The following is a 13,624-nucleotide window of genomic DNA, read 5'->3' as shown; positions in this document are numbered from 1 at the left end:
TCTCCCAGGGCGTCCTTTCCCTTATCTTTCGCTTCCGCAGACTGGGCGTCTTTGGAAGGGTCTTTTTTCTTAGGCATGCCTTTTCTTTTCTTTGTTAGCTCCCAACCTTTTATCCCGCTCTGTTTCTGACATGCTGTCTTGCAACTCCTCTAATATTCCCTGGCCAGCCGCTACAGTCGAGCGGTATTTCTCGTCCTGTAAACATGATCTCACTAGCTTCCACAGCGGTCTAGTTCCAGGCTTTAATTTCCCATTCTGCTGCTCTCTAATCAAGTCACCCTCCAATTTGTCCCAGGAGGCGAGTGTTAAAGACCCTGAGCATATATACCAGGGCACCACGTGGTTGACCTCCTTCACAAACCCCTCCAATGTTTTTGTAGAAACTTTTAATTCATGCTGTCGCAAGAGCGACTGAAGCGCTGTGATCACCGAATGTGAAGCTCCCATGCTGCTCTCTTATCTACGAGAGAAGCTGACATGCTCATTACCTCGTATTACGCCCCAGGTTGGGCAGTGACTTGGCGCGCTTTCACCACTTGCACATGCGCAGTCCACTTACTACTTGCGGGAGCACTGGATACCAGCGCCACCTTGTAATGGTGAACGTTGTCACCGCTCACCGCGGCTCTCTACACCCAACAATGGGAAAGGGATCAAAAAGCAGGCAACACAGACCAAGTCAGAGACAGCCCCTGCTTCAATTAGTCTTTATGAGACCTACATTAAGACTAAGATTCATATCTGCTACATAAATATAATGGGCTAGGTCCAATCAGTGCATACTCTTTGGTTGGCGGTTCAGTCTCTTTGAACCTCCATAGGCCCAGGTTACTTGGTGCTGAAGGTCTTCCTCTGGTGATATTGACACCCCCAACTCCTTCAGTTCTACCTAAAATACTTCCATAAAATTTTCTGAGCTCTACCTAATGTATGTCTGTGGGTCTTTGTTTCCATCAGATGCAGGATGAAACCTATAAGATGACAGATGTGGTAGGCTCCTCTCTGGAAGCATGACAGACTATCATTAATAGTGTCAAAGGTTGGCTATTTCCCATGGGGTGGGTCTCAAGTTGGCCTATTATTGGTTGGCCATTCCCTCAATCTCTGTTCTACCTTTATTCCTGCATGTCTTGTAGGCAGGACAAATTTGCATTGAAGGTTTTGTGGATGGGTTGGTAACCCACACCCTCCAATAAAATTCTTGCCTGTTGACAGGAGGTGGCCACTCCAATCTCCATACCCCTAATGCAAGGAGACTCAGCTAGGGACACTGTCACATCCTCCCAGGAACCTCTCCCATTCCAGGTCTTCAGCTTGTCCCAGAGATGCCCTATCATCATCAATTTCCCTTTTTACTTCCAGCCCTCTACCCTAACCTCTCAACTTCTATTACTTTATTTTCCCCAAACCCCATACCCACCACCTCCCACCCAGTTTCCTCTTTCCATCCACTTCTGATTTTTATTTTATTTCTCCTTCTGATTGAGATTCAAGCATCCTCCCTTAAGCCCTCCCTGTTACTTAGCTTTTTGGGATCTGTGGATTGTAACATTGTTATCCTGTACTATTTTTTTTTTTTTACTAAAATCCACTCATAAAAAATACATACCATATTTGTCTTTCAGGGTCTGTATTACTTCACTTTGGATGATCTTTTTTATTTTCATCTATTTGCCTGCAAATTTCATGATGTCCTTGTTTTTAATAGCTGAATAGTGTTCCATTGTGAAAATGTGCCACATTCTCTTATCCATTCTTCTATTGAGGGATACCTACATTATTTTGACTTTCTGCCTATTATGAAATGATGCTGCCATAAATATAAGTGAGCAAAGGTTCTTGTCACATGGTGACATCTTTTTGTATATGGCCAGGAGTGGTGAAACTGCATCTTGAGATAGAACAATTCCAAATTTTCTTAGAAACAGGCAAATTGATTTTCAAAGTGGTGATACAAATTTGCACTCTCTCCAGAAATGAAGAAGCATTTCCTATTTTCCACTTTCTCACAAGCATGAGCTTACCATAACTTACCCATTCTAATGAGTGTAAGATCAGATCTCAGCATCATTTTGATTTGCATTCTATTGATGACTAAGGATATTGAACATTTATATAATTGCTTTTTGGCCTTTTGAGATTCATCTGTAGAGAATTCTTTGTTTAGATTGATACCCCATTTTAAAAAATGGGTTATGTGGTTTGTTGATGTTTAATTCTTGAGTTCTTTATATATTTTGGATATCAGCCCACTGTCAGGGTTAATGAAGATCTTTTCCCATTTGGTAGGTTGCCATTTTGTTCTTTTAATGGTGTTTGTTGCCTAATAGAAGCTTTTCTGATTTCATGAGGTTCCATCTATTAATTGTTGATATTAGTGTCTGGGCTGTTGGTGTATGTTCAAGAAGTTGTCTCCTGTGCCAGTGGGTTCAAATAAGCTTTAAACTATCTCTTCTATCAGATTTAATGTATCCAGTCTTACACTGAAGTCTTTGATTCACTTGGATCTGAATTTTGTGAGGGGTGATAGATATGGATCTATTTGCATTGTCCTATATGCTGACATTCAGTCATACCACTACCATTTTGTTGAAGATGCTTTCTGTTTTCCATTGTATCATTCTGATTTCTTTGTGAAAACCCAAGTATCTGTCAGAGTTGGGTTTTACTTCTGGAACTTTATTCAACTTTCCTGAATAACTTGTGTGGTTTTATTTGATGCCTTATGGTCTTTATTACTATTCCTCTGCAGTAAAGACTGTGATCAGGGATGGTGATACTTCCAGAAGTTCTTTTATTATACAGGATTGTTTAGATATCCTGTCTTTTTTCTTTTACCATATAAAGTGAAGAATTATTGTTTCAAGGTATGTAACAAATTGTGTTAGAGTTTTGATAGGAATTACAAGGAATCTGTAGATTGCTTTTGGTAAGATGGCCATTTTTCCTACATCAATTCTAATGATACATGGGCATGGAAATGATGACATCTTCTGATTTCTTATTCAACTGCTTTTCAGACACCTGAAGTTCTTGTCATATAGATCGTTCACTTGCTTGGTTAGAATTATACCAAGATATTTTATATTATTTGTGGCTATTTTGAATCACGTTGTTTCCTAATTTTTCTCTCAGCCCATTTATCTTTCATGTAAAGGAGGGTTACTAATTTTTGAAGTTAAATTTGTATCCAGCCACTTTGCTGGAGACATTTATCAGCTGTAAGGGTTCTCTGATAGAATTTTAGAAGTCACTTATGTATACTATCATGTCCTATCCAAATAGTGATATTTTGTCTTATTTCTTTCTAATTCATACTATCTCATTCTTCTTTTGTTATCTTATTTCTCTAGCTAGACTTTTTAGTACTACATTGAGTAGATATATAGAGTGTATACCCTTATCTTGTATCTGATTTTAGTGGAATTGCTTTAGGTTTATGTACATTTATTTTGATGTTGGTTATTGGCCTGATGTATGTTGCCTTCATTGTGTTTAAGTATTTGCTGTGTATTCCTGATAACGTTAATATGAAGATTGAATGGTAGATTTGTCAAAGGTTATCAGATGAGGTGACCATGTTTTATTTTTCCATTCTGTTTGATTATATGGTTGAGTATATTGGTGGAGTTTTGTATGTTGAACATCAACAACAATTTGTCTGTAATTCTCTTTATTCTTTCTTTTTATTGTATATTTTATTTATTTACATTTAAGATGTAATCTCCTTTCCCCATATCCCCTCCCTAAAAACCCCCAATCCCATCACCCCCCTTCTTTTTGCTTTTATAACACTTCAATTACATGCAAGTATTAAGGTCAGTTCTAGGTGGAAGAACTAGCAAAATAATAGATGCAGATAGTCAAGAAACAAGCAAGACAATAAATACAAATAGTCAAAGAAGAAGCAAGCCAATAATCTAAATTCAGTGATCACTGTGATCACTGTTTTTAAAGGCTTATCAGGATGACTAAAATATCTGAGCCAACTTTCTTGTCCTAATCCAAAGTCATTTTCATGTCTAAAGCCTACTTACTTGTTCTAGCCTAAAACTTAGATCTTGCCTGAAATTACTTCTCTTTTTCTAGCCTAAGGTTTAGATTCCTACCTGAAATTACTTCTTTGTTCTAGCCTAATGTCAGATTCCTGCCTGAAGATCACTTCTTTGTTTTGGTGCATGACATATTCTTGTCAAGCAGCCTCAAATGTTCTCTACCTCTCCCCCTTTTTATTTTATAAATAAGACTGAGCCTGTCTTATGTCTTTCTGCCAATAATGCCTTTCTTATCTGTCATGGAATGCGTATTATCAAAAGCAATGGACTTTTGTCTTAGGTTGGTAAGTCTCTGTGCAGAATCTTACACCTGTCTGTGGCTTGTTAAATTAATAACTCTCTGGGGGTTATTTTCATGTCCAAGCCATGTGCTTTGGCTGCCAAATATGATGTTTTTAAAAACAAACTTTAACAGAATAAAAGTATTCCCATGACAAAAAGGGCTAGCATGATCAAGCTATTTATGTCATTCTGGAAGCTTGACCTAAATAAAAATACTTAATGATATCAAATTGATCTTCTCATATGTTCTAAAAAGTTTTGGTGGAAATACAACTTAAAACATTGATACTGAAACCCAAATGATGTAGTTAAATACACATTTATTTTAACAAGTCACTGGCATTTAATATGATCAGAGTTTTGAAAAACAGCTTCTATCCTGTTCCAAAACATTTTATCATCACAGAAGTAGGTTCTGTACCCTTTAAGCAGTATTTCCCTATGTTCTTTTTCACATCATATCTTGACAGCTAGAAAACTTTCTCTTATTGAATATTTGACAATTGTGGAAGGTTAACATCACTGGAATCATATAGCATGTGACAGTTTTGCCTGAATTAATTTATTCAAACTGATGCTTTATAGAGCCACTCAGATATTCCCATAGCAATACATTTGTTCTTCTTGCTGGGAGGATAAAACCCATGCTGTTTAATCATTAGCATTTAAGTCTTGAAAATTCATAGATGTTGTCTGGTATAAGGCTAATTTTCAAAAGCTAAGCCATCTAAGTATAATTTACCTGTTTATATGATATAAATATTTCTCATATTGTAGATTTAAAATTTTATCTCTTTCACTGGTTAAGAAAATGTTTAGTACAGTCTCATTGAATACATTGTCTATGTATGCTCTAAGGCTATCTGTATTCCTCCCTTTACACCATGGATTCTTAGGAGTATGTTTATGGAATATATTTAAAAGTTTTTAAATTTGGGCCATGTTTATCTTATTATTTTTCTCTCTGTCTGTCTCTTTCACTGTCTCACTGTCTCTCTGTCTCTCTGTCTCTCTTCCTCTCTGTCTGTGTTTGTGTGTCTGACTGCAAGTATGTATGTATGCATGTATGTATATATCTAAGTATGTATGTGTATTCACACATAGGTGTGTGTTTTATATGAATGTGTGTTCATGGGATGTGCTTAGTTGTCCATTGTACTTGAATATCAGATATCAACATAAGATATTTTCAATTATATCTCTCCACTTTATTTGGGTGATGATGATGATATCTCTCACTGAACTTGAAGCTTACCATTATAGCTAGGCTGGCTGGCCAGCAAGATCTAGTATCTGTTGATTCTGTTATTACCACTGTCTTAGTAAGTGTTTCCATTGCTATGAAGAAGTATCATGACGAAGGCAACTGTTATAATGGAGATTTAATTGGGCCTTGATTAAAAGTTCTGAGGTTCAGTCCATTACCATAATGGCAGGATCCAGGAAGACTAGGTGCTGGAAGAATATATAAATAGATTTTGATCATATCCTTCCCATCCCCCTAGTCCTTTCACATTCTCTCCTATTCCCTATCCACTCAACTTTAAGTTCTTTCTCTCACAAAAATTTCAAAACTCAATGAAACAACAGCTTCCCCAAATCAAAAAAGAAAAAGGAATATACAACAACACCCAAAAAAGAAAAGAAAAGCCAGGCTATGGTGGCGCATGCCTTTAATCCCAGCACTTGGGAGGCAGAGGCAGGCAGATTTCTGTGTTCGAAGCCAGCCTGGTCTACAAAGTGAGTTCCAGGACAGCTAGGGCTATACAGAGAAACCCTGTCTCAAAAAATAAAACAAAACAACAACAAAAAAAAAGAAAAAAAGAAAAGTAAAGAGTAAATTTTAACTAAATAAAAGCACACTAAAAAACTCTGGAGTCATACAAATGAAGACTGAGGGACCCATGGAGATTCAGAGAGGTGGTAAGGCAGCAGGAAAAAAGTCTAAAAAGCCTGTCATACATCTGATGCTACTAAAGGGAATAAAAGCAAGTCTTATAGAAAGATTATTTTTTTAATTTGTTTGTTTGGTTTTGATTTAATTTTCTATTTTTTAGGTTTTATTTCTCCTCAATTTATTTAGTTATTCACTTTACATCTCAATCTAACACCCCTCCCTCCTCTCCTCTCAGCCCCACCCACTTCCTTACCTTTATTTCTTTTTCCCCTTCTCCTTTGAAAAGGGACGTATCCCCATGAGTACCAATACATCCTGGCTAATGTTTTTAAAAAGAAGATTTATAAAATTGGAAAGACAGATGGCAGATTAAAGCTACACCTTGAAAAGTGTGATGAATCTATACCCTTCATTTCCCGGTCTCAACTAGCAGACTGCAAATACAAAAGTTATGCCCCATGAGCCATGGGGATGTTGGCACCAATGACAGGAAAAAGTACAGCAGCATAAAGATCCCAGAGAAGCTTGTCATTACCGAACAGGACCAAACATTGGGCATCCTACTATCCCCAGGCATAAAGTTTCTGTGGCTGCAGCCAGTGAAGCTTGCCTTACTAGAATGGAGAATGCAGGACAGCACTGGTGGGGAGATGTGTGGTAGCCAGGAGTTCTCATAGCACCTGTCCCCAGATGCAACCTAGCCTAGCAATATCACCCTGACTCTGGGCCACAGAAGAATATCCAAGTCAAGTCTCAGCAAGGGTCCAGTAGTTATAGTGTTTCAGAAATTGAAAAACAAAAATCTTTGAATCAGATCCATGACTCATTGGAACAACTATTTGCATTTAAAGCTTTTTGGGGAAATATATATATAATTTAACTGGAACTTTAACAAATAGAGCCATGATCATGCTGCACAATTGTACCACTGCACTTGTTCTGAACAATGACATGATGTCTGATATGAAGAACAATGGTAAATTTTGTGGATTGGACCACTTCAAAAGGCCTCTATGTTTGACACTATCTCCAAAGATCATATTGGTATACATCCTCTGCTGCCCTAGGCTCCGTTGAAGCCTGAGGTTTATGGGACTGTCATGGTCATACAGAAGCCTGTTGATATGTTGAGGTCTCTGTCCCATGTCACCACCAAAATACATATGTTTATGAGTGGCCTGTGTGACCAGTTTATGTCCAGGGGCCATGCTGATACCAAGGGCCACATTTATTTCCATGGTCATAATGTAGCCAGGGTCTATGTTGATGTCTGCCCTGTGTTACACCTAAAGGCCATGTGGATATCCATAGTTTGTGATGCCATCTAATGTAGGAAGCCGTGGTTATCGGTGATACATGCCGCCATTCCAAGATGGCGAGGGGATCCTGTCCTCCCACAAGTAAACAACTGACTGCGCAGGTGCAAGAGGCAAAAAGCGTGCCAAAAGTCACTGCCCATCCCGGGGCGTATTATGGGTAATGAGTGAACAGCCAATCAGAAGTGAATAAATCACTCTAGGGTGTATTTAAGCAGCGCCTCTTCCTGTCTTTCTGTCTTTTCTGCTTCTACTTATACAAGAGTAAAGCCTCGCTGTAGTATTATCCAATCACTGCCTCTGTGTCTTTTTTCGTGGGCGAAGGGGACTTGGGAGGCACACAGAAGGTCTGGCGCCGAAACCCGGGAATTTCAAGGTGCCACGGAGAGACCCTCCAAGTTTTGGGGCGGGTTAAAAGACTACAGGATCGAGGTACGTCTCTGGAAGATATGCCTGGGGTGGAAGCGTTCGTTGCAAGCGGACTTTCACTGGAAGCGTTCATTGCAAGCAGACTTTCACTCACCGCTAACCGCGGCTTCCTACAATCTAAAGCCATGTTTATATCCATACTTGGCCATACTCCTTCCAGGACCAAGTGTTTTGAGTGGCATGTGCTGCCACCAGTGTCTATGATTGTGTCTATGGCCTGAGCTTCTGCAGAGGTCTGTGTTTATGTCTGTGATCTATACTGCCACTGGAGACTATGCTGAGGTCTGTGGCACATGCTGATGCTAGGATAGCATGTAATATCCCACAATCTGTGTTTCTGATGACTGTCCAGGGCAAGAAAGCTACTTTTGCAGTGGTATCAATGTCTTTAGACTTACAGTCAAGAAAGAGGGGCATAAATGACTACTGTGACTGCCCATGATCCCATACCCCAACCCCCAAAATGGAACAGCCTATATAGAAAGTCATCAAAGAGAACTCTTAAAATTTGTGATAAAAATGTCTGCCCACCTTCATCACACCTGCTGATCCAGAAATATAGAGGTTAGATTTTTCCCCTGTAATCATTGCCCTGCCTGTTGACTTCTCTGAGGCATGGCCAGCTGCCCAGAGTGGCATACTATCTCCCATAGCTCTATTGTCTTGGTATATCTCTGTCTGCCCACTCTACTGCATCCCTAGAGATTCCATGCAATTCCCATCAAAATTCCAATACAGTTTTTAGATTCTTGAAAGAACAATTCCCATCTTCATACAAAAAAACAAAATATTGAGGATAGCCAAAACAAGGTTGAATAATAAAAGGACTTCTGGAGAAATCATCATCACTGACCTCAAGGTGTACTACAGAGCAATAGTCATAAAAATTAGATGATCTTGGCCCAGAAACAGAATGTTTGATCAGTGGAATCAAATTGAACACCAAGAAATAAACCAATGCATCTACTGACACATGATTTTTAACAAAAAAGTGCCAAACCCATACAATGGAAATAAAAAGGCATCTTCAACACATGATGCTGGTTTACCTGGATATCTACATGTAGAAGCATGAAAATAGTTCTCGCCTGGTCCTTGTGGCTGGGGCAGACACCTAGCTGGTCTGCTCCTGTGAAGTCACCATATCCTGAAACATCATAGAGGAGCCACTGCACTCAGAGCGGAGGGTAAGAACACTTGCCCACTACCCTATGCCTCAGAGCTATAACTGGGAGCACTGGGCATGCAGGACTCACCAGGCACGCAAACCCCATCCCTGTGGAATACCACTCCCCTTCTGCCCTGGCCTGGTCCTTGTGGCTGTGGCAGACACCTAGCTGGTCTGCTCCTGTGAAGACACCATATCCTGAGACATTCTAGAGAAGCGACTGCACTCAGAGCAGCAGACACTATATCCTGAGACATCCTAGAGGAGCCACTGTACTCAGAGCAGCGGATACCTAGCTGGTCTGCTCCTGTGAAGACACCATATCCTGAGACATCCTAGAGGAGTCAAGGCCTGCTGCTCTTTGGCCTTGTAGAACAGCAGGTGATCTTGAGCTTGAGGGGGTTGCTCAGGTGTCTGGATGTTCAGTTGGCATCAGGCACAGGTGCTGCTGAAGTCAGGCAGTTACTCAATCTACTTTAACGGAAGTCAGGATGGTCAACAGCACCAGGAACAGCCTCTTAATAGCCTGAAAAATCATTTCTGGGGTGGGGGGTTGAGTCAAGAGCTAGAGTCAGGGGAGTAGGGCATTCTAGGTTTGGAACACCACCCAGCCAGTGTCAGTTTCCGAGGGCAATTTAGTTAAGGTCTCTTTTTAGGGTTCTGTTTATTGTCTTTACCTGCCCTGAGCTCTGGGGATAGTATGAACAATGGAAGTCCAAATTAGTCCCCAATATCTCTGACAATTCCTGACTTATCTTAGAAACAAAAGCAAGACTGCTATCTGATTCAATTACCTCAGACACTTGAAACCTCAGGAAAATTTCTTCTAATATCTTCTTGGTTATCACAGTAGCTGCTTCCTCCTTGGTGGAAAAAACATCCAACCCATCTATAGATACTATAGATACTATAGAATTATATCTATATATATTAGAGAGTATCTATATTTTCTTGGCCTAACTTGTATAAAATTTGCCTCTCAATATACTCTAGCCTGTTCTCTCCTAGGTATTTTTTTATTTACACTAAGCCTCATAAGCTTTGCTTTCTGGCATTACACTGTTTTATTATTTCTCTGGCCCAAAACCCGAGGTCCATTATATGCTCTAGATCCCTTGACTGCTTGGATGCACTTATATCTTAAGAGTCCATCTGTGCATTTAGCCTAGTAAGTCTTTTGTTTGCTTTCTAGGGAGTATAGTTCTTCCTTCTTGTGTGTGCACCATTGCCCCTTTATCTCTAGGTAGTAGTGAGCAGGATGGCTAGCAATCTGAGTTGTTTTCTTTTTCTCTGTGTTTTAAGTGAGGCCATCTCTTAATCTAGTCTTAATCTCCAGCGGGTGTCTCTTGCAGGCCCATAACGGGGACAGGCTTTTGTATAGCCATTTCTCAAGCCACTTGATCTGTTTATTGCCTCAGGCCACTGAATCTCCTCCCTTCTGGTATCCTGGGCAACGAATACTCACAATTGCTGGCTTTATCAGGGCATCCAAGAGATCTAAGATTTCTTCTGATGTGAGCAGTCCTCTCTCTTGGTATATAGCCCTGTGAACATGGGCTGTGACAAAGGCATACCTGCTGTCCATTTAGGTGTTGATTTTTTTTGCCAGCTTCAAGTTCCAAGGCTGTTTTCTGCACCAATGAGCCCATGGGTGGGGAGTCAGCCCAGATGACATTTGTGTCATCCACCACAGTAGCACAGGCTTGTTTCTGAGCAGCATGGAGAAAACTGCTCTCATCTGTAAAGCAGGTTGCCTAGGCTCCCGGCATGGGTCTGTAAGAGAAGTGTTTTCAATATCTGTGGGTTCTTTTGAGGGGGCAGTTATTTGCAGCCCATCAGGTAGGAAGTGTATCTGGGGAGTAAGTCTCGACCCAACAGAGGTAGGAACAGTCTGGGATGACCATAAATGCATGTGATACCCAGCCCATCTCTTGGTTCACCAATTTTTGGGTAGTTCATTGATATATTTTGGTATCAGTGGCTCTTTGGAAACAAGATCTTTTCTTGGAAATGGGGCCATTGGCTTGGTTGAGGACCAAGTGTTGAGTCCCTATGTCCACCAAGAGTTGGGTGAGTCCAAGCCCCATCTACCCCAATTTCTGTCTTTACACAGAACTAATACCTTCACCATTTGGGAGTGTTATCTTCAAGGCCTGGGATTTCCTGACCCTGGCTTCTATTTGTTAGGGCACTCTTGGGCTCATCAGCTGGCTCTTTTACTTGCAATGTACACACTGGTCTTTTTCAAGGAGTTTTTTTTTTAATCTCCCTTTGATTGGAGTCTCTCTTTTCTGCTTTTTCTTAAGTACTATAGCCAAGATTCTCTGTAAATTCCTTTCCTGTCACCTTTCTTTTTCTTCATCTCTCTTTTATCTTCTTTTTTTTTTTCTGTTCTTTTCCTTTCTCCCTGATATGGTAGACTTCCTCAGCAACTTACACTAAACCTTTTAATGATTTATCTTGTAGCCCCTCTAACCTCTGAAGCTTTTTTCTGGTATCTAATAGCTTTGGCTATACTGACAGAATGTCTCTGTGAGCTATTCTAGAAAGCTATGGGCAACTCATCTGATCCCTGCTTAACCTCATGTGCCTTGGTCAAAATTAGTGGGGTCTCATATAGCTCTCTCAAGACCTTCCAATGGAATCTGGCATGGGTCAATCATGAGGATATGAGTATGAGCCACAAGAACTACATGAAAGGAGAGAACCAATCCTGCAAGTTGATTTCTACTCATTGAATGGTAGAATTCACCAAACCATTTTCACAGATCTATAAACAAGTAAAAAGTAATTATTAAAAATTTAAAAATATGAAGGACCCTTCTCTATTGCACTAGAGATCATTTTTAAAATGTATTCTTAGAAAAACATTTATTTCTAGTTTTGTGTGTGTGTGTACAGATACACACACACACACACACACATACACACAATGAGATGTAGGAACCAAACTTAGGTCTTCTCCAAGAACAGTACTACTGCTTAGCCACTGAGTTGTTATCTCTAGCTCCTCTTACAAAATAACTTAACCTTTCATTAGATCTGAGTAAAAATTTAATATATCTTGTTTTTAATTTTTATTTTTTATTCTTTATTTTTTATTGGATATTTTATTTATTTACATTTCAGATACCATCTTCTTTCTCAATTTTCCCTCCCTAGAACCCCATTTCTCATCCACTCTCCTCCTTTTTGCTTTTATACCATTTTAATTACATGCATGTATTAAGGTAAGTTCTAGGTTGAGGGTCTAGCAATACAATAGATGCAGATAGTCAAGGAAAAAGAAAAACAATAAAGACAAAAAGTCAAAGAACAAGCAATGCATTAAACTCAATTACGTGAACACTTCCATGATGACTGTTTCTAAGGGCTTATCAGGATGACCAAAATATGTGAGCCTACTTCCCTGTTGTAGCCCAAAGTCATTTTCATATTTGAAGCCTACTTCCTTGTTCTATCCTAAAATGTAGATTCCTGTCTGAAATTACTTCTTTGTTCTAGCCTAATGTCAGATTCCTGCCTGAAGCCCACTTCCTTGTCCTTGGCTGTTGCCAGATTTTTGCCAATCAGCCCCAAAAGGTCTCTGCCTCTCCTCTTTGTTTATTTTATTAACATGGTTGAACCTGTTTTAGGTCTTTCTGACAAGAATGTCTTCCTTACCCATCATGGAATATGCATTATCTAAAAGCAACGCACTTCTGTCTTAAGATGTTAAGACTTTGTGCAGAATCTTACCCATCCTTGGCTTGCCAGCCTTTTAATTTAGTAACTCTGTCTGGGGATTCATTTTCAGGTTCAAACCATGTGCTTTGGCTGCCAACATATTGATGTTGTTAAAGACAAGTTTAACATGATGGGCAGGAATAAAAGTATTCCCAGGACAAAAAGTATTCCTATGATCAAGTTATATATGCCACTTTTGAAGCTTGACCAAAATAGAAATACTGACATCAGGCCATGGTTAATTTTATCTGCAGTATCTACCACATAAATGCTCAGCAGAGCAGCATTCTTGAAATTCATAAGCTCACTGTGTATCATTTAACCATCCAGGTGTTAGAATTATGCCAAATATACTGCAAGTGTCTTCAAACTTTTTCCTAATTATAATGACTATCACTGTAGATTTAGAACTAACATGATTCCAATGGTATTTGTCATGATACTAGAGATGGCTTCTTACCCTTAAATTCTGAACCACCTTCCAATAATTTGAATACAATAAAAGGCATCAATCCGTTCTTCCAAATGCCTGTCTAAATCCTCTTGTATATTCAACACATTAGAGAAATTTTTTGCTAAATGATTAACCAAAGTAGCTGTCTTAACTTCTGGTGTCACAGCAATTGCAGAAGCAGTGGTGCTAGCAATTAATGTAATTAAAGTTGTTATACCAGTAATAATAAAGCCTACTACTTTCTTGCTTCTGCTTAAAGCCTGACTCATTCCTTCCAGTACTTGCAAGCTATTTTTA

Source organism: Arvicanthis niloticus, chromosome 29, assembly GCF_011762505.2.
Source record: "Arvicanthis niloticus isolate mArvNil1 chromosome 29, mArvNil1.pat.X, whole genome shotgun sequence".
Taxonomy (NCBI): Eukaryota; Metazoa; Chordata; class Mammalia; order Rodentia; family Muridae; genus Arvicanthis; species Arvicanthis niloticus.
This window is presented reverse-complemented; position numbering follows the sequence as displayed.